Genomic DNA, 19,653 nt, shown 5'->3' on the forward strand with positions numbered 1-19,653 from the left:
AAAAGAAGCTAAATTACTATAATACCCCTATGTATGGAAAATTATTGCTATACCCCTAGGTGTAAAATTACCGTTATACCCCTAGGGTTAATTTTGACTGAAAAGCATGACGATCTGATTCTGTATGATGTATGCCATGATTATATATCTGTTGCATGGGGACATGGGTTATATTATGGAGGAAGCGTTCTGGTGGCTATGCCACAAATATCTGATCTGGTGGCTCTGCCACAAATATCTGATCTGGTGGCTCTGCCACAAATATCTGATCTGGTGGCTCTGCCACATATATCTGTTCTGGTGGCTCTGCCACGATTATCTGTATCTGGTGACTCTGTCACATTATCTGTTCTGGCAGCCATGCTGCAAATTCTGTGGTGTGTAGCGGTTGGGTGGGTCGAGTTGTCTCCCCACACGGTGTAAGGTTGGTACGGGGGTGTATACGGTTGGATATGGTTGGGTTTCTGCATAAACATGTAATACCTGTTCTGTTCTGTTATGGGCCTATGGGCTTTATTTTGAATCCTGTTCTGGGCTAAGGCCAACTTATTCTATTTCTGTGGTTTAAGCTGATATAGGCTATGGTTGGGTTAATTTACACATTGAGTTTCCCCAAACTCACCCCTTTTATTTTCATCCACGCAGGTAATCCCCAACCATAGTGGGCTTGGAGCTGTGAGGGAATTCGAAGTGGCCACCCGTTCTGAATGTTTGATTTTCTTCTGGTGAACTGAACATCCTTTTATTTATGTTTGAAGTTTTGGGTTTTTAAATGTAATAAGGCCGCTTAATTATTTTTGATGGTTTTAATATGTATTACTAAGATAGGTAATACTTATTTTAACTGTTGAAATGGATAGCTTTAGGGCGCGTTTTCAAAAACAACAGTTGATTTCAAAATAACACGACAACAAGCAAAGCTTCCGCAATGAAAGCATTTTCCAAAATTAATCACTTTTCCTAAAAATGACTTAATCAAATCGATTTCCTAGAAATATCCATGACGTTAAGGTGTGGCAATGGCGGTATGCATGTCTAGGATTGGATCCGAAGGGAGCTTGGTACTTAAGCAGTCTGATGGACTCACCACCTCTTTTCCGGTTTCCTACCTGGTGCACAGCTTCCATTCACTTTAACCCTTAATGAATTAATCTTTTGAACATCAAGTACGATTTTCTGGACTTAGAATGGAAATTTTTTTTTTACGTTTTTGATGTGGCATGCCGGATCCGGCCATAACTTCTGGGCCGGGTTTGGGGTGCTACACGGCCAGTATATTAAAAGTGGTCTATTTGGCATGCAAGTCCCCCATGTCAATAGTTCATGCATTATTTGGCACTTTAAAATTTACCTATCACATTTTCAAGTCTTATCACATGAGTCCTATCTTATAAATTTCACAAACAAATGACAAAATCAAAGCATGAAACTTTCACACATGCATTTACACATATAATAAACATAGAATATAACGGTTAATTATTTTTATGACTCGGTTTTGTGGTCCCGAAATCACTTTTCGACTAGGGTCAAATTAGGGCTGTCACAATTCCTAACTCATCCAATAATCCTTCTTCCTCTTTTGCAATCAAGTACTGATTTTTTTGTTTTTTTCATTTTCAAGCCTTGTAAAACAAGCACGTGGATTGTTGATTCTAGAGCTAGTGATCACAAGACTAGTAGTCATTTTCTTTTTTTCAACTTACACACCTTGCGCAGGAAACAAAAAGATCAAAATAGCAGATGGGTCCTTCTCGGCAATAGCGGGAAAGGCACTGTTAAAATTTCGTCTTCCTTGATTTTACATGATATTTTACATGTGCAAAATCTAGCTTGTAATATCATATCGGTCAGTAAATTATCCCAGTCCTTAATTGTCATGTTATATTTGACTCCTCTATGTGTAAGTTTCAGTAGATGGTCTAGGGGAGGATGATTGGCAATGCTAAAGAATTTGGTGAAATTTACTTTCTTGAAGATGACTATCTAAGTCAACCAACAACTACTTTATTTTTAAATTCTGTTTCTGATTTTGATAAGGTTATGATTTGGCATTATAGGCTTGGACATCCTAATTTTTACTATTTAAGATTTTTTTTTACCTAATCTATTTAAAAATAAAAGTCCTTCTTCATATCATTGTGAATTTTGTAAATTGGCTAAACATCATCGGTCATTCTTCCCACCTCAAAAATATAAAGCCTCTAAACCTTTTTCGTTAATTCATAGTGATGTTTGGGAACCTTAAGAGCCTTAGCTTTTTCAGGAAAACGTTGGTTTGTCACATTTATTGATGATCATACTTGAATTTGATGGGTGTTTTTATTAAAAGATAAGTCTGAAGTTAAAAATGTATTTCAGTCTTTATAAGCTATGGTGGAAACACAATTTGGTGTGAAAATAGAAGTATTTCGGACTCACAATGGTGGGGAATTTTTTAGCAACCATGATCACGAGGTTTCATGATGTGTTTTAAATATTTATAATTATTCGCTCTTGAACTAACTATTATCGCGATGTAGGCAAGTGTACCTATCGAATAGTAGTATAGTTTTAGCAAGACCGGATTGTTGAACCCAAAGGAACTAAAAGTACTAGTAATGACTGTCTTTTTATTATCTAGCCTAAGAATAAATAGGGTTTGGTTTAACTAACTAATTATCTAAACTAACTCACAGAGAATAAAATTGGGGATTGCTTTTGGGAAAATCGATTGAATGAAGGCAATGCCTAAAGAAAAATCCACCTAAATTGTACTTGTTATTCTGGCTCTGAATCGGATGATTTATTCATTTAACTTGTTCCGTAGAGATCCCTAAGTTATGTTATTATCCCTATTCAAGACTAATAACGTCTAATCCCTAGATTGAATAACCGAGACTTTTCTCTAATTAACACTCTAAGTTTGCAATAACTCGGTTTATGGATCTCCTTATTAGGTTTCACCCTAATCCGGCAAAATCTTGTCACCTTATGTCTAGGCGCGCAATCAACTCCGTTTAATTATGAAAACTGTACTCTTAGACAGGGTCTATTCCTCCTCTAAATAAGAGCTTATCTTGAATCAGTATCCTGGGATATCAAAATAAGAATTAAGAACATATAATTAATAACAAGTTAAATATTTATCATACAATTCAGAAAATAATAACAAAATTCATCTTAGGTTTCATTCCCCTTAGGTATTTAGGGAATTTAGTTCATAACTAAGTAAGAAAACATCTCAGAATAATAAAGAATACAAAACATAAAGAAAACCCAAAACTCCTGAAGGGGGAATCGAGGAGAGATCTTCAGTCTTGATGGTGAATCCGGCTTCTGAGATGGATCAATCGGCTTCCTTGGAGTAATTCCTTACCCCCTATTCTGTGTGTCCTTTTCTTCCTCCTCTAGGGTGTATTTATAGGCTTTGGAATGCCTAAAAGCCCTCAAAATTAGCCTTTTCCGAATTGGACTCAACTTGGGCTCAGCAAGGACACGCCCGTGTGACGCTCATGTGCGATTACTTCAGGTCATGCTCGAGCTACCAAATTGACACGACCGTGTGATCTGCCCGTGTGAAGAAGTCCAGGCATGTTGATTTTGTACTTTGGCCCATTTTCTCTGTTTTGGCCCGTTTCTCGTTCCTTTCGCTCTCCTATGCTCTTCTAAGTATAAAACATGAAATTAAAGCATTAGGAGCATCGAATTCACCAATTCTAATGAAAAATCATCCATAAAATGCGTTAAGCATGGGGTAAAATATGTATAAATTACGGTTTATCAAATACCCCCACACTTAAGCATTCGCTTGTCCTCAAGCAAAATTCTCAACTCATAATTAAAATAAATTCTTCTCAACTTATAATTCCTATCGATAATATCTCAAAATAATCCATAACCAACCATACATTGAGAATTCAACTAAAAGAACATAAAAATTTCAAACACTCCAAGTTGAGTCTTTAATCATGCAAACATAGGTGTCTCCCCTCATCTAAGTAATTATCATTGATTCAGAATATCACAGAGTTTCACATCCTCACTAAAGATTCACTCAAATCACTCGAGGTGTTTAAGGACAATAAATGAAGCACTCAATAGTCAATAATGAAAAGTTATTACCATAGGCTTGTATGAAAATCAAATCTCCACCACTATAATTTAAAATGATACATCAATCAAAAGGTCTTTAAAGGGTTGTAATGAGGTTTGGTTAGGAGGTGTGGTCACAAGCTGAAAGAAAGGGTTAGAATCGAGATTGAATTGAAAAATTACCTAACTAGAAAAAGAGTTAATCATCACTTGTGTACAACAGAGCTTCTTCTCAAACTAAGGAATTTATCTTCTGAAGCTTTCAAACAGAAGATCACTACTAATATGTATACATTTTTTAAAAAAACAAGTTAAATTACATAGTAGAATAAAACATAGCTAAGCAACTATTTCAACTCAAATCTCGACAAAAATAGGGCTTAAATTAATTTAGGGGATTTCAACAATAATGGGTTAAAGGTTAATATTAAGGGTAATACAAGAAATGACTTGTTAGGCTCAAGCGGGTTCACTAGGGGTTAATTGTGGAGGTAGGCTTTTCATGGCATGAGTGGGTTAATCCTAAGTGCCTTAATCATTTTGACGTATCAAATCAAATGGAGTGGTCTCGACATGCATAATCACGCAAGTTCTAGAATGACAGTTCAATACTGACGCACTCAAAGCAATAATAAAAGTGAGCATGAAAGAATTAATAGATGCTCAAAAGGCTCAAAAATCTCACAAAAATTATGGCTTTTGATGTTTAAAACTTGTAAATCCCAATTCAAAGTAATACCTAAATTTTAGGGAAACAACCTAAATTTTTAAATTCTTAAAAATCAACTTATCGTGCTTGATTCTCTAATGTATTAAAGTTTAAACAATCAATGCATAAATGCCTATGTTTTAATTCAAGATATATCAATCAAAATCATAAATCAATTAAAATTTATCCTAAATATGATATGAAAGCTTTCCAAGAGAACAAGGCAGTCATTCAGGGATTTTTCTGATAATGAATAAATACCCCCACACTTAAGATGTACATTGCCCTCAATGTACAAGATAGATATTAGACTATAAAAATAACATAGGGAGAGAAGAGAAACTTACTGAGTTAAAAATGGATGGAATCCTGGATTAGCGGGAGCGAGTTGTTGGAAATAAAGCTGGAGGACAAATATGATTCTGAAGGTAAGCCATTTTTAAAAGGAAAACAAATGAATCTTAAAAACTAAATAAAAGAAAAATAAAATAAGATAATTATTCTAATTTTTCAAGTGGCACGGCCGATGCACACGCCAGTGTGGCTCGTGTCTCGTCCGTGTTTGTCGTGAATTGTGATGTCGTCGCATGGCCTTCTTGCACGCCCGTGTGTATAGGTCGTGTGGCTACATGATCGTGTCGCACGGTCGTGTCTGGCATGGTTCGCTTCTCCCATGGTCGTGTAGGTTTTCGCACGCCCATATCATTCTAACAGTGTGGTCCACGGGTGCTAAACACGGGCGTGTGTTCGTTTGGCAGATTTGACCACGGCCAGGTCGCACGCCCGTGGCCACTTATTGCATCCCATGTTGGGAAAGATACTTTTACCCTATTTTTGCACGGTCATATTGCACGACCGTGTTTCCGTCCATGTTGGCCACATGGCCTTAAGCAAGGCCGTGTAGGGCCGTGTGGAGTTGGGAACCTGTGCTTCAAATACTCTGTTAGTGACCTAAATGTTTAAAACTTGAAGTTAAAATAATTTAAAATTATTAGTACTCGGGTTGCCTCCCGAGAAACGCTTGTTTGTAGTCTAAGCTCGACTGTTACCTTGTTGGTTTATTCAGGGCGATTTGTGGAGTCGTAGCTCCTCTCCCTCATTTTTAAAATTCTCGCCATTATAAAGTTTGAGACGATGTCCATTTACTTTGAAAGCACCGTATGACGAGTAACTCACCTCTATTGTGCCATATGAAAGAACAATTGAATTACAAAAGGTCCTAACCATTGTGATTTAAGTTTCCTAGGAAACAATCTGAGTCTTGAGTTATATAGTAAGACAAGATCTCCAACTTCAAAATTTTTTCGTTGCTTTAAGCGAGTGTCATGGCGCCGCTTTGTTGCTTCCTTGAATAGGCATGAATTTTCTTATGTATTGGCTCGCCATTCATCAAGCTCGTTCAGCTGCATCAACCTGTTTTTTCCTGCAAGTTCAGGATCAAGGTTTTGAAATTTGATAGCCCAAAAAGCTTTATGCTCTAGTTCGAATGGTAGATGACAACTTTTTCCATAAACAAGTCTATAAGGTGATGTCCCTATGGGGGTCTTGAAAGCAGTTCTGTAAGCCCATAAGGCATCGTCTACTTTTATTGCCCAATCTTTTCTATTTGATTCTACTGTTTTTTCAAGGATCCGTTTGATTTCTCGGTTTGTTACTTCAACTTGTCCATTAGTTTGAGGATGGTATGGGGTAGCTGTTCTATGATGAACTCCGTATTTCTTAAGGGTTTTTTCAAATTGGGTATTACAAAAATGAGTACCCTTGTCACTGATAATTGCTCTAGGTGCTCCGAATCTCGAGAAGAGTTTCTTAAGGAAACGTACTACCACTCTAGCATCATTAGTAGGTAGAGCTTTGGCTTCCACCCATTTGGACATGTAATCAATTGCTACTAAGATGTATTTATTCCCAAATGAACTGGGGAATGGGCCCATGAAATCGATGCCCCAAATGTCAAATATTTCATAGGAAAGTGTATAGTTTTGAGGCATTTCATCACGTTTAGATATGTTACCTGTCCGATGGCATTTGTCACATGAAGTAACGTACTTGTTAGCATCTTTGAATAACGAAGGCCAATAAAAACCTGATTCAATTTTTTGTGTGCGGTCTTAGTTCTACTATAGTGTCCTCCGGTTGGCCCTGAGTGGCAATGTTCCAATATTTTTGATGTTTCTGATCTTGTAACGCATCTTCTAATGATTTGATCTGCACATGTGCGAAACAGAAAGGGGTCCTCCCAAAAGTAGTTTTTCACATCATTAAATAATCGCTTCTTTTGCTGGTGTGTTAACCCTTTTGGGATAATGTTAGCGGCTAAAAAATTCGCGATGTCTGCAAACCAAGGTACCTCAAGTCAGATATAGCAAAAAATTATTCTTCAGGGAACGAATCATTTATTTCAACTTCATCTAGTTTTGTAACGCCCCTAACCCGAATCCGTCACCGGAATAGAGTTACAGAGCATTACCGGAGTTACCAATTTATTTATCAGATATTTCATTTCATCTAACGTTCATATTTGGAACCAATTAAAATCAAACATATTGTCCCTTAACGTACTTATTTTTCTCGATATGTTGTACTTGAATTTATTACTCGTCTCAATTTAATTAATTTCCTTGTATCAACATATCAAAGAGAATCACCTATTTACATGTCATGATAAATATCATTCTCTTGCCATTTCTTCATAAACATAAATCAGGTAATTCATTATATCAATATTTCATGCATTTAAAAATACAATTCAAGTTACACTAACTTACCTCATTACTTGTTCATGTTTATAATTTCATTAATCCGATATCTTTTCTTTTCCACATTCAAGTCTCGTATTTGAGTCATCCAGATCTTTATAAGATGCTTTGTTGACTGCTTGCAAGCTTGCTAATGTTTTCCTAGTGAAGTACTATTTTAAAGACCTTTTAATTTCCATATTTTGCTTTCTGAAATATGCTTATATTTGTTTCATTTGCAGTGGAATTGCTGTATCAATGGTAATGAAATATGTAGACAATATTGTGAAGGTAAGATATGACCCAAAATTTCATGTTAGTCAATCATTGATTTGTCTGCATTTACATCCATCTCTCTGATTTTTTAAGAAACTTGTTAGGCATGTCATGGTTCTCAGTAATGTTCATGCATTTGCATGGCATAATGAAGGAAGTTGCTTCTCTTTCTTAAGTTGATTGGGTTACTTGTTTATTCCTCTGCTTCCACTATATGTAATATCCAGTTTTCTTGCTGCTGAAACCTGTAAGTAAGGTGATTTATTTTATTGAGCAAGAATGTCATCTTCTGTCTTTTGATTATACTATTTACAACGTTGCAGCAACCCAAGCTAAGTGGTATGCGGTTTAATAATATTTTAAGAATCTTTATCTCCATACTAAAAGCCTCCTTGAAAGAAATTGAAGCTAAGGAATGACTTTGTGGCTTCCTAATGATATACTCCACGTGTCCAGTGAATTATTTAACCACACTCGAAACTAAAATTATTTCGACGGATCAAACCTTTTGCAAATTAACTTTTTAACATAAAGTAAACATCAGCCTATTCAGAGAAGTGATAAAAGGGATCAAATGGTACATTCATAGCATATTAATAACCATTTTGAATCCTTCAGTTGAAGTGCCATTGTCTATTCAATGTGGTGCAGGTCTATTCTACTTCAGTGGCAATGCTTCTCACTGCCGTTGTTTCAGTGTTTCTGTTCGGCTTCAATCTTACCCTTGCTTTCTTCCTCGGTGCTACGTAAGTTATCTTTGGCCACATTTTAATATCCATACAATAGATAGTCTCTCTTGTATCAAAGCTTCAAATCTGGCATCTAGCATAATTCAGAGCATCACCGCCTGGTAATTGGTCCTGCACATACATATAGCTAGGGAGGATAGCATTTCGTCTGGATCAAAACATGTAGCAATTATATATAATTTCTGTATTTCACTTTCACTACAGTAGCATTTACGATTAGCCTAGCATCAGTTTTTTTATTATGGGTTTACTTTTTATTGATTTCACTTTCATTACAGTAGATGGTATAACTAATTTCCCTGTTTTGCTCAGTCAGGTGATCGAGATTCCGTTTAACAATTTTCTTTATTGCTGGAACAAGTCTTAACCAAGATCAAGGTCAAAGTACTTCACTAAGTTATATATGCAGGCATTGCAATGAGAGGTGATGATGATTAGGCATTATATTCTCACCAGGATGAATTTTGTTTTAGAAATTGTAATACTTTGTGTGTCTTTGTGTGTGTGTTTTTTTATGTATTAAATTACATATTGAATCAATGTTTATGGATTAAATTTAATTTCATTAATTTCTATATTTAGTTTTGAAGTTTAAATTTTAATGGAAAATTTAATTTAATTAATATTTTTTATTTATCCTTAAAAGTTCAAATTTGTTTAAAGTTCAAATTTCAAAAATTAAACATAATATAATATTTAACATAGAAATAAATATTATTTAAAATAAAATAATTTTTTTAAAGTTCGTGATTTTTAGCGCGTTTGTGAGAAAAGCGCCGCTAAAAGTCATGTCTTTAGTGGCGTTTGTGTGAAAAGCGCGGCTAAAGGTTATGATTTTTAGCGGCGTTTTTTGGAAAAGCGCCGCTAAAGGTCATGGTCTTTAGCGGCGCTTGTAAAAAAAGAGCCACTAAAAGTCATGGTCTTTAGCGGCGTTTTTTAAATAAACGCCACAAATTTTTGCGGCGCCTGCTATAGAGGCGTTTTTTGCGGCACTTGTGAAAACGCCGCTAATAGTTTTAGCGGCGCTTAAAAACGCCGCTAAAAGACTGTTCTCTTATAGTGCCATTTTACCCCTAAACTTTTTAATTAATGACGATTTCATTCTTATGCTAAAAAAATAAAATTCTTGCAATTTAATCCTTATTTCCAGCCGTTGTTCTCAAACAAATTGATAACAACCTATGAATTCTATAAAATATAAGAATTTTTCATAATTTCAACAATTTTCAATTTAATCCATAAAACATGTTTTTCCCCGATCTTGAGCTAAATTAATAATTTCATTCAATTTTGTAATTTTAAATAATAAAATAATCCATTTCATACAAATTGGTCATTTCTAACATTTTTACAAAATTACCCATAAAGTTTTCTTTTATTCAATTTAGTCCCTGAGCCTAAAACATGCAAATTAGCCATGCTAGATGAGTATTCATACATATTTTCCTCCTCCTCCTCTCCGTTCCACATCCTTAATTTATATAACATGCTACAAATAACAATATCAATAATTTCACTATTTACTTATCTGTATATTCAAAACTATCCATTCGTATCATAGTCACTAAATTATTTATATCTTGAGCTACAGAACTCAAAATTAAGATCCGCTAATTTTCCATGAAACTATACTTATGTATATTATTACCATAAAATTTTAAGAATTTTTGGTTTAGCTAATAAGTACAGTTTATTCTTTAAAGTCACCCTTATTCTATTATCTGACAATTCCGACCCTTCTTAACTAAAAATTAATTATCTCATTGTACAGAATTCAAATGATGTTCCCGTTTATTTCTACTGAAAATAAACACATTCATAATTCTAATTATATAAATTTAAGCCCCTAATTATTTTTATCCAATTTTTTATGATGTTCCAAAGTCAGAATAGAGGAACCCGAAAGCTTTCTGACCTTATCTCACCAAATTTACTATATCTCACAATTTACAATTTCATTTCTTACAACGTTTCTTTTATAAGAAACTAGACTCAATAAGATTTAATTTCATATTTTATTTAACCTCTAATTCGATTCCCACAATTTTTGGTGGTTTTTAGACTATTGCTGCTATTCAAAACTGTTTTAGTGCAAAGTATTATTTACCATGTTTATAACACCCTTATTTTCTTTCTCTACTCTATTTTTCATTACTTTCTCTTATTTTCTCTTCACTAACATGACAAGAATATAAGACCATATATAAGAAAACTCTAAATCAACATCAATTCCATGCTTTTTCAACAATATTAAACTTAAAAATATATTGAAATCTTATGTTCTTACCATTTCTTATTGACTTCAATCTTTAACTTGATTTTTCTCTCTCCTCCAGCTTCTATTTCTTGAATCCAACTTGATATTCTTGCTCCCCATCATCTCCTTGCTATCTTTCTCTTTTGATGGCTATGGAAATTCTTTCAATTTTTAGGTGAAAATAATGAATTTTTGGTGGAAGGACTAAATTGTAAAGAAAGAAAACTTCTTTTCTTCTTCCTCTCTCACGTTGGTTTGCATGGGAAAGAAAAGATGATGATTCTTCATCTTCCTTTCCTTATATATACTAAATAAAATAATAATAAAATAATAAAATATCATTTAAAAATCAATTTAAAGTATTAATAAACTAATATTTTTTATTTAATTTATCTAAAATATCTTCAACATCATCATTATCTCTAGATTTCTCTCTCTTCCAATTGACCATTTTGCCCTTAGTGATCTTTTAAAATTCCATTCTTGAGTCATCACTTAATTTGGTAAAATCACAATTTAGTCCCTGATAATTCTTCACCTATTCAATTTGATCCTAATTCATCAATTTTCCTTTATTTCTAGATCATTCCACCCTTAAAATATTTGCACTATAGTCCTTCAACTTTTCATATTTACACTTTAATCCCTCAAATTTTGAGTATTTACTCTTGGGCCACAAAACTTTTCTCACTTTTACAATCTAATCCTTTCTTGAATCAATATGTCATAATATACTTCCTAGTGACATAACTCAATTTTTCCTCTTCTTGTCACTTTATTTCCTTATTTTACTATATTAAGGATAATATATTACTGTAGAAATTTTCAGGGTGTTACAAGTTCTCTAGTATTGGAGTTCTCAAGCCTGGACAAATGATCAGCCACAAGATTTTCAGCTCCTTTCTTATCCTTAATTTCCAAGTCGAATTCCTGCAATAGGAGAATCCATCGAATGAGTCGAGGTTTTGCATCAGTTTTAGTTAAAAGGTAGCGAAGGGCGGAATGGTCAGTGTAAACAACAACTTTAGGCAATATGAGATATGATCGAAATTTATCAAATGCAAAAACCACAGCTAGCAACTCTTTTTCCGTAGTGGTATAATTCTCTTGTGCCGCTGTCAAAGTTTTGCTAGCATAATAGATAGGTTGAAAATGCTTGTCTCTCCACTGTCCCAGTACTGCACCTACTGCAAAATCACTCGCATCACACATTAATTCAAATGGTAAATTCCAATCAGGTGCAATCATAATTGGAGCATTAATTAATTTATCCTTTAAAGTATTGAATGCTTCTAAGCACTCTTGGTTGAAATTGTAAGGTATATCTTTTTCTAGCAATTTAGTCAAAGGCTTAGCTATTTTAGAAAAATCCTTAATAAATCTTCTATAAAAACCTGCATGTCCTAAAAAGCTTCTAATAGCCTTAACCGAACTAGGAGGTAGTAATTTTTAGATTGCTTCTATTTTAGATCTGTCCACCTCAATCCCTTTACTAGAAATTTTATGCCCTAATACAATACCTTCTTGAACCATGAAATGACATTTCTCCTAGTTAAGCACAAGGTTCGTTTCCTCACATCTTATTAAAACTTGTTTTAAGGCAAAGATGGAAAGAGTTGTCGAATACCGAGAAATCATCCATAAATACTTCCATGATATCTTCCATGAGTTCATCGAAGATGGCCATCATACAACACTGAAAAGTGGCAGGAGCATTACATAATCCAAAAGGCATTCTACGATAAGCGAACGTACCATATGGGCATGTGAATGTCGTCTTTTCAGGATCTTCAAGAGCTATTGGGATTTGGAAGTAACCAGAAAGTCTGTCTAGAAAGCAGTAGTACATGTGCCTGGATAATCTTTCCAACATTTGGTCAATGAATGGCAAGGGGAAGTGATCTTTTCTTGTGGCATTATTCAGTTTCCTGTAATCGATGCAAACTCTCCATCCTGTGACTGTCCTTGTTGGGATTAATTCATTCTTCTCGTTGGTCACAACCGTCATACCGCCTTTCTTAGGGACAACCTGCACTGGACTTACCACAGAACTGTCAGAAATAGGATAAATAATCCCAACATCTAGAAGTTTAATTACCTCGGCTTTTACAACTTTATTCATGTTGGCATTCAGTTGTCTTTGAGCTTGCACACATAGTTTGTATTCATCTTCCTTCAAAATTTTGTGGGTGCAAAAAGAAGGGTTGATTCCTTTAATGTCAAAAATTTTCCAAGCTATGGCCTTTTTATGTTCTTTTAATACTTGGATTAATTCCTCTTTCTCCTTGGGTTGCAAGTTAGAAGCAATGATAACTGGTAATGTAGAGTTATTTCCAAAGAATGCATACTCCAAGTGGTTGGGTAATTGTTTAAGTTCCAGTTTGGGAGGCTCTTCAATAGAAGATTTTTGTTTAAGTTCATCGTTTAGCTTAATGCCCTCATATTCTACTTGTCTTGAAGAATACTCATTAGGTTCATCATCTGTCTCCTCTTCTTGAGCTAAATACAGTTCTATTGTGTCCTTTGTATAATTTCCTGAAAAGAGTCTTGAGTAGTATGATCAATAGAGTCAATAAAATAACATGAGTCATCCTGTTCCCTAGAAAACCTCATAGCGTCATAAATTTTAAAGGTAATCTCCTCGTCACCTACTCTAAGTACCAATTTACTGTCACCCACATCGATTACAGCCCTAGTAGTGGCTAAAAATAGGCGCCCTAAAATTAAGGGCACTTCTACATCTTCATCCATGTCAAGCACAACAAAGTCAACAAGAAATATGAATTTATCTACTTTCATGAGTACGTCTTCTATAATGCCCCTAGGATATTTAATAGATCTATCGGCTAATTGAATACTCATCCTAGTAGGTTTAGGTTCCCCAAGACCAAGTTGTTTGAACATTTATATGGCATCAAATTAATGCTAGCGCCTAAATCAGCTAGTGCTTTCTCAACATTCAGACTACCAATTAAGCAAGGGATAGTAAAACTCCCTGGATCTTTCAGTTTGGTTGGCAATTTGTTTTGGAGTATCGCTGAGCACTCCTCGTTGAGGTCTACTGTAGACAAGTCCTCGAATTTCCTTTTATTTGTTAGAAGCTCCTTCAAAAATTTTGCGTATGTAGGCATCTGCGAGATGGCTTTAACAAAAGGTAAGTTGATATGTAATTGCTTAAAAAGTTCAAGAAACTTACCGAATTGCGCATCAATGCGATCTTTTTTCAATTTTTCTGGGTACGGAACTGGAGGTTTATATTCTTTCGACACTAGTTTGTCACTATTTTCGGTTTTTCTTCCCCTCTTTTGCTTATCACGACTTCTTGTGTTAGCTTCTTTTCAGTTTCCGCTAACACTTTCCCATTCCTTAGTGTAACTTCTTTCACATGCTCTTTTGATTGGGTGTTACTAGGTAAACTCCTTAGTGGTCTTTCTGAAATTAATTTGGATAGCTGGCTTATCTGAGCTTCGAGCCCTTGGATCAGTGCTTTTGATTCTTAAGTGCTATCTCGGTGTTCTGAAAACGGATTTTTGACACGATATAAACTTTGAAAGCATCTCTTCAAGGTTCGGCTTCTTTTCTTGTTGGTAGGGTGGTTGCTGAAAACCCGGAGGATGTTGTGGTCTTTGATTTCCTTGGCCTCCCCATGAGAAATTGGGGTGGTTCCTCCAACCTGTATTGTAAGTGTTAGTATATGGATTGTTTGGAGGTCGAGGATTATTACCCATGTAATTTAATTGCTCGTTATCCATGTTGTGGCCATAAGGTTGGTATTCTAAATGGCTTGTTCCACCGCCACTTGCTTCACACTGCATCACTGGGTGAACCTGTGAAGAACTAAGAAAACCATCAATCTTTTTATTTAAGAGTTCTACCTGATTAAAGAGTATGGTGACCGAATCGACATTATAAACGCCAGTTGTTTTCGTTGGCTTTGTCCTCATGACTTGCCAGTGATAGTTATTCAGTTACATCTCCTCAATAAACTCATAGGCATCTTCAGGTGTTTTATTATTGATGGTTCCGCCAGCAGCTACATCAACCATTTGTCGAGTCGAAGATTCAAACCATTGTGGAATGTTTGTACTTGGAGCCAAAGCGGTAACCCATGGTGAGGGCACCTTCTCAAAAGATCCTTGAATCTCTCCCATGCACCGTAGAGTGTTTCTAAATCCATCTGCACAAAATAAGAGATATCATTACGTAATTTTTCCGTTTTAGCCGGCAGAAAATATTTTAGTAAAACTTTTTCGGTCATTTGTTCCCAAGTAGTAATTGACCCTCGTGGTAACGAGTTCAACCACTGTTTAGCTTTGTTCCTCAATGAACAAGGGAATAACCGAAGATGAATGGCATCATCAGAGACACCATTAATTTTAAATGTGTCGCATAGTTCCAAGAAGTTGGCTAAATGAGCGTTAGGATCCTCATCCTGCAAACCATCAAACTGAACAAATTGTTGTATCATTTGAATAGTGTTAGGTTTTAATTCAAAAGTATTTGTAGCTACAGCAGGTCTAATTATGCTCGATTCAGTTCCTGTTAAAGAAGGCTTAGCATAATCATACATAGTGCGTGGAGCAGGATTTTGATTAACCGCAATTACAGAAGGTAGCTGATTGCCTTGGTTTTCAGCCATCTCTTCGGTTGGGGGTTGAGTATCGTCTTATTGCTCGTTCTCTTTGTATCGTAAGCTTCGCCTTATTTCTCTTTGGTTTCTGCGTACTGTGCGATCAATTTCTTCATCAAAAAGTAGTGGTCCTGACGGGTTTCTTCTAGTCATAAACTATAAAAACCTGCCAAGAAAAAGAAAAAAAAAGTAAATTAATAAATAATAACAATAATAATAAAATAAAACTAAATTCCAAGAAAGATAAATGGCTAAAGTAATAAAAATTGAGCGTTCCTAATATCTTAGTTCCTCGACAGCGGCGTCAAAAACTTGATCGTGAGGTTTCGTGATATGTTTTAAATATTTATAATTATTCGCTCTTGAACTAACTATTATCGCGATGTAGGCAAGTGTACCTATCAAACAGTAGTATAGTTTTAGCAAAACCGGATTGTCGAAACCAAAGGAACTAAAAGTACTAGAAATGACTGTCTTTTTATTATCTAGCCTAAGAATAAAGAGGGTTTGGTTTAACTAACTAATTATCTAAACTAAGAACTCACAGAGAATAGAATTGGGGAATTGTTTTTGGGAAAATCGATTGAATGAAAGCAATACCTAAGGAAAAATCCACCTAGACTGTACTTGTTATTCTGGCTCTGAATTGGACAATTTATTCATTTAACTTGTTCCATAGAAATCCCTAAGTTATGTTATTATCCCTATTCAAGACTAATAACGTCTAATCCCTAAATTGAATAACCAAGACTTTTCTCTAATTAACACTCTAGGGTTGCATTAACTCGATCTATAGATCCCCTTATTAGGTTTCACCCTAATCTGGTAAAATCTTGTCACACTATGTCTAGGCGCACAATCAACTCCACTTAATTATGACAACTGTACTCTTAGACAGGGTCTATTCCTCCTCTGAATAAGAGCTTATCTTGAATCAGTATCCTGGGATATCAAAACAAGAATTAAAAACACATAATTAATAACAAGTTAAATATTTATCATACAATTCAAAAAATAATAACAAGATTCATCTTAGGTTTCATTCCCCTTAGGTATTTAGGGGGCATGGATGTGATTGGGCCGATATCGCCAAAAGCTTCTAATAGGCATCGATCATTTTCGTTGTCATCGATTACTTCACTAAATGGGTGGAAGGGGCTTCATATTCTAGTGTCACAAAGTCTGCAGTTAGCAAGTTCTTGAAGAAAGAGATCATATGTCGATGTGGAATGCCAGAAAAGATCATATCAGACAATGCTCTGAATTTGAACAACAACACAATAGCAGAGGTCTGTAATCAGTTCAAGATCAAACACCACAACTCGTCACCATATCACCCAAAAATGAATGGTGCGGTGGAAGCAGCCAATAAGAACATCAAGAAGATTGTAGGAAAGATGACTGAAACTTATAGAGATTGGCGTGAGAAGCAACCATTCACCCTCTATGCTTATCGAACGTCTGTCAAGACCTCTATTGGGGCAACGCCTTTCTCACTAGTTTATGAAATGTAGGCAGTTTTACCCATCGAGGTCGAGATTCCTTCCCTCAGAGTTTTGTCAAAAGTGAAGTTGGATGAAGTAGAATGGATCCAGTCTTGATACGATCAGTTGAATTTGATTGAAGAACAGAGGCTAAGGGCTATTCGTTATGGTCAGATGTACCAAAAACGAATGATGCGATCTTATGACAAAAAGGTTCGCCCTAGAGAATTCCATGAAGGAGATCTAGTTTTGAAAAAGATCATTCAAATACAAAAGGATTTTAGAGGGAAATGGATGCCAAACTAGAAAGGACCTTATATGGTAAAGAAATCCTTTTCCAAAAGAGCGCTAATTCTAGCTGAGATTGATGGTAAAAACTTGCCCAATCCTGTGAATTCAGATTCCGTCAAGAGGTACTTCACTTAGGAAGGGGATAGGCCAAGGCGAAAACCCGTAAAGGGTGCTTTGAGACCTTTTAAAAAATGAATGAAGAAGAAGAAAATGGAGAGGCCAAGGTGAAAACCAGCAAAGGGAGCTTTGAGATCAAAGGGGTTTTGAGCTGAAAACTCAAAAACGAGCGGCTCAAATTTCAAAAATAGGGCATGTGGTAGTCTTGTCCTTTCTGAATTAACAAGAAAGAGGAGTGTTATGTCTTGGGGCATCAACACATACTTTAGATCTCCTAAACACATATCTAGCTCGAAATGGCCTTCGAGAAGTTTGAACAGAGAAGCTTGTGCTGCGATATCTGGGGCACCTGTTTTCATCTTATTCATTTTGTACTTTAGCACAATTTGCTCTCTTGCTTAATTTGTCCACTTCAAGCCTTGCTTTCAATAAAATTCTATCTTGTTCATTGTGATAGTCTTCTCAGGCATTTTTCATTGAAACAATGGTCATTGGACTTATAATATTCACATAAAAGAAGTTCTGCATATTACTCAAAAAAATTTCTAAATGGTACAAGAGCCTGAAACAGGACCACTAGTCACCCAAATTCAAAAATTGGAAACATAAGAGGAAGGATAGTGCAAATTACGACTATCTCTTCAAATCTTCTGTCAGATATACCAGCTAAGTAAGAAGGCACAGTAGCGTATCAGTGATAGATCTTTGACAAACAATGAGCAATGACAACCTAAGCATTAAAAAAGGGATCATTCTCAAAAATGACATTATGCATTCATGCAAATATCATTCACATGCATCTAATTAGGAGTATTTGTTGTATTCTAATCATGACATCCTAATTATTTGGCATAAATAGGCCTATCAAACAGATTCTATAGGTCCTGTTCCTAGAGAATGGCGTAACAGACCCGTGAAACCATAAATCACATACCTTTGAAGTTGTAGTAGGTTGAATTGAATCATCATGGCGAATCTAATCTTCCTGAAGTTACAGTGGAGCATATTGAAGCCACAAGTCTTATCTCCCTGAAGTTGCAGTGGAGTAGACTGAAGATAGCAAATCTCATTTTACTAAAGTTGCAGTGGAACAGATTAAAGCTACAAGCTATGGCAAATCTAATCCCCCTAAAGTTGCAGTGGAGCAGATTGAAGCCACATCTCCTTGAAGTTGTAGCGGAGTAGACTAAAGATAGCGAATCTCATTTTCCTGAAGTCGCAGTGGAATAGATTGAAGCTACAAGTTACAATCCTTATCTCCTTGAAGTTGCAGTGGAGCAGGAAAGTACACAAACCTTATCTCCCTGAAGTTGCAGTAGAGAAGGTTGAAATTACCAATTCTTATCTCCTTTAAGTTCCAGTAGAGTAGATCAAAGCTACAAATCTCTTCTCCCTGGAATTACATTGGAGTAAATTGAAGCTACAAGTCTCATCTCTCTGAAGTTGCAGTAGATTAAAATGAGGCTACTTGAAGAAGAGTGAGCACCAAAGAAGTTGAGATTCAAAGACAGGGCAAAATTGGTTCTTTTTGAAGTCTTTGCTCTATTTTCGTTACACGAAAACGAGCAAAGAGGGGTAGCTGTAATGGGCCAATTTAGCCCGGGCATAGAACCAAAAATAAATAGAAAATAAAAAAAATAAATAGTCCAAATTAACAGTCCAATTAAAAACCAACACAAAAAAAATACAAACCCAGCTAAATTGAACCCAAACCGAGCGGCCCAATTACCCTAACCCAACTAAACTACCCTAGCCCAATAGAGCCCAACCTAGCCTACAACATTTTCATAAAGAAAAACTTAGAAACCCTAGGCACCGCAATGGCCACCAGCAACCTCCATGCGTCTACAGCTACAGCCACCTTGCTACGTACCCTCTCCATATTCCGTACGTGCCAGCAAACACCTCTGTACCTGCAAAAAAAGGGACAAACACAACAGCAAAAAAGAACGAGACAAAATATTGTATTTTCTTATTTTTTTTATTCGACTATAAAGTCATTTTTCATTATTGTATTCGACTACTTCGAACACGCATATAGAGTAATCAAAAAATACAAAGAGAGAATAAAAAACAGAAGCTTTTTTAAGGTTGTTCTTCTATTCGTATTTTTTTTCTTTTAGATTTATTTTTGCTTTTGTTAATAAGAAACTGGTAACAAAGGAAAGAAGGCTTACCTGTACGCTTAGGGCCCCAGGCCGAGTGCCATGGCGGAGGCGGAGGTGCGTCAGACGCTGATGAAACCCTCCTAGTTGGCCAAGACAGGTACAAAATAGCACCTCTCCCCCTCCCCCTCTCTGTTTTTTTTTTAGAAATGCAGTGGTAGAA

General features: G+C 35.6%; 1 long non-coding RNA gene and 1 other non-coding gene across 2 annotated transcripts; both read left to right on the forward strand.

The window, feature by feature from the left end:
• Positions 1-7,704: 7,704 nt before the first annotated feature.
• LOC107917537 (uncharacterized) lies at positions 7,705-9,085 on the forward strand. Its single transcript, XR_001689746.2, has 3 exons — positions 7,705-7,812; positions 8,449-8,543; positions 8,859-9,085. It is a non-coding gene; the product is annotated as an uncharacterized lncRNA (long non-coding RNA).
• A 5,821-nt stretch (positions 9,086-14,906) lies between these two features.
• LOC121207571 (small nucleolar RNA R71) lies at positions 14,907-15,014 on the forward strand. Its single transcript, XR_005902652.1, has one exon. It is a non-coding gene; the product is annotated as a small nucleolar RNA R71 (small nucleolar RNA).
• The last annotated feature ends 4,639 nt before the right edge of the window (positions 15,015-19,653 follow it).

Source organism: Gossypium hirsutum, chromosome A01 (assembly GCF_007990345.1).
Source record: "Gossypium hirsutum isolate 1008001.06 chromosome A01, Gossypium_hirsutum_v2.1, whole genome shotgun sequence".
NCBI lineage: Eukaryota > Viridiplantae > Streptophyta > Magnoliopsida > Malvales > Malvaceae > Gossypium > Gossypium hirsutum.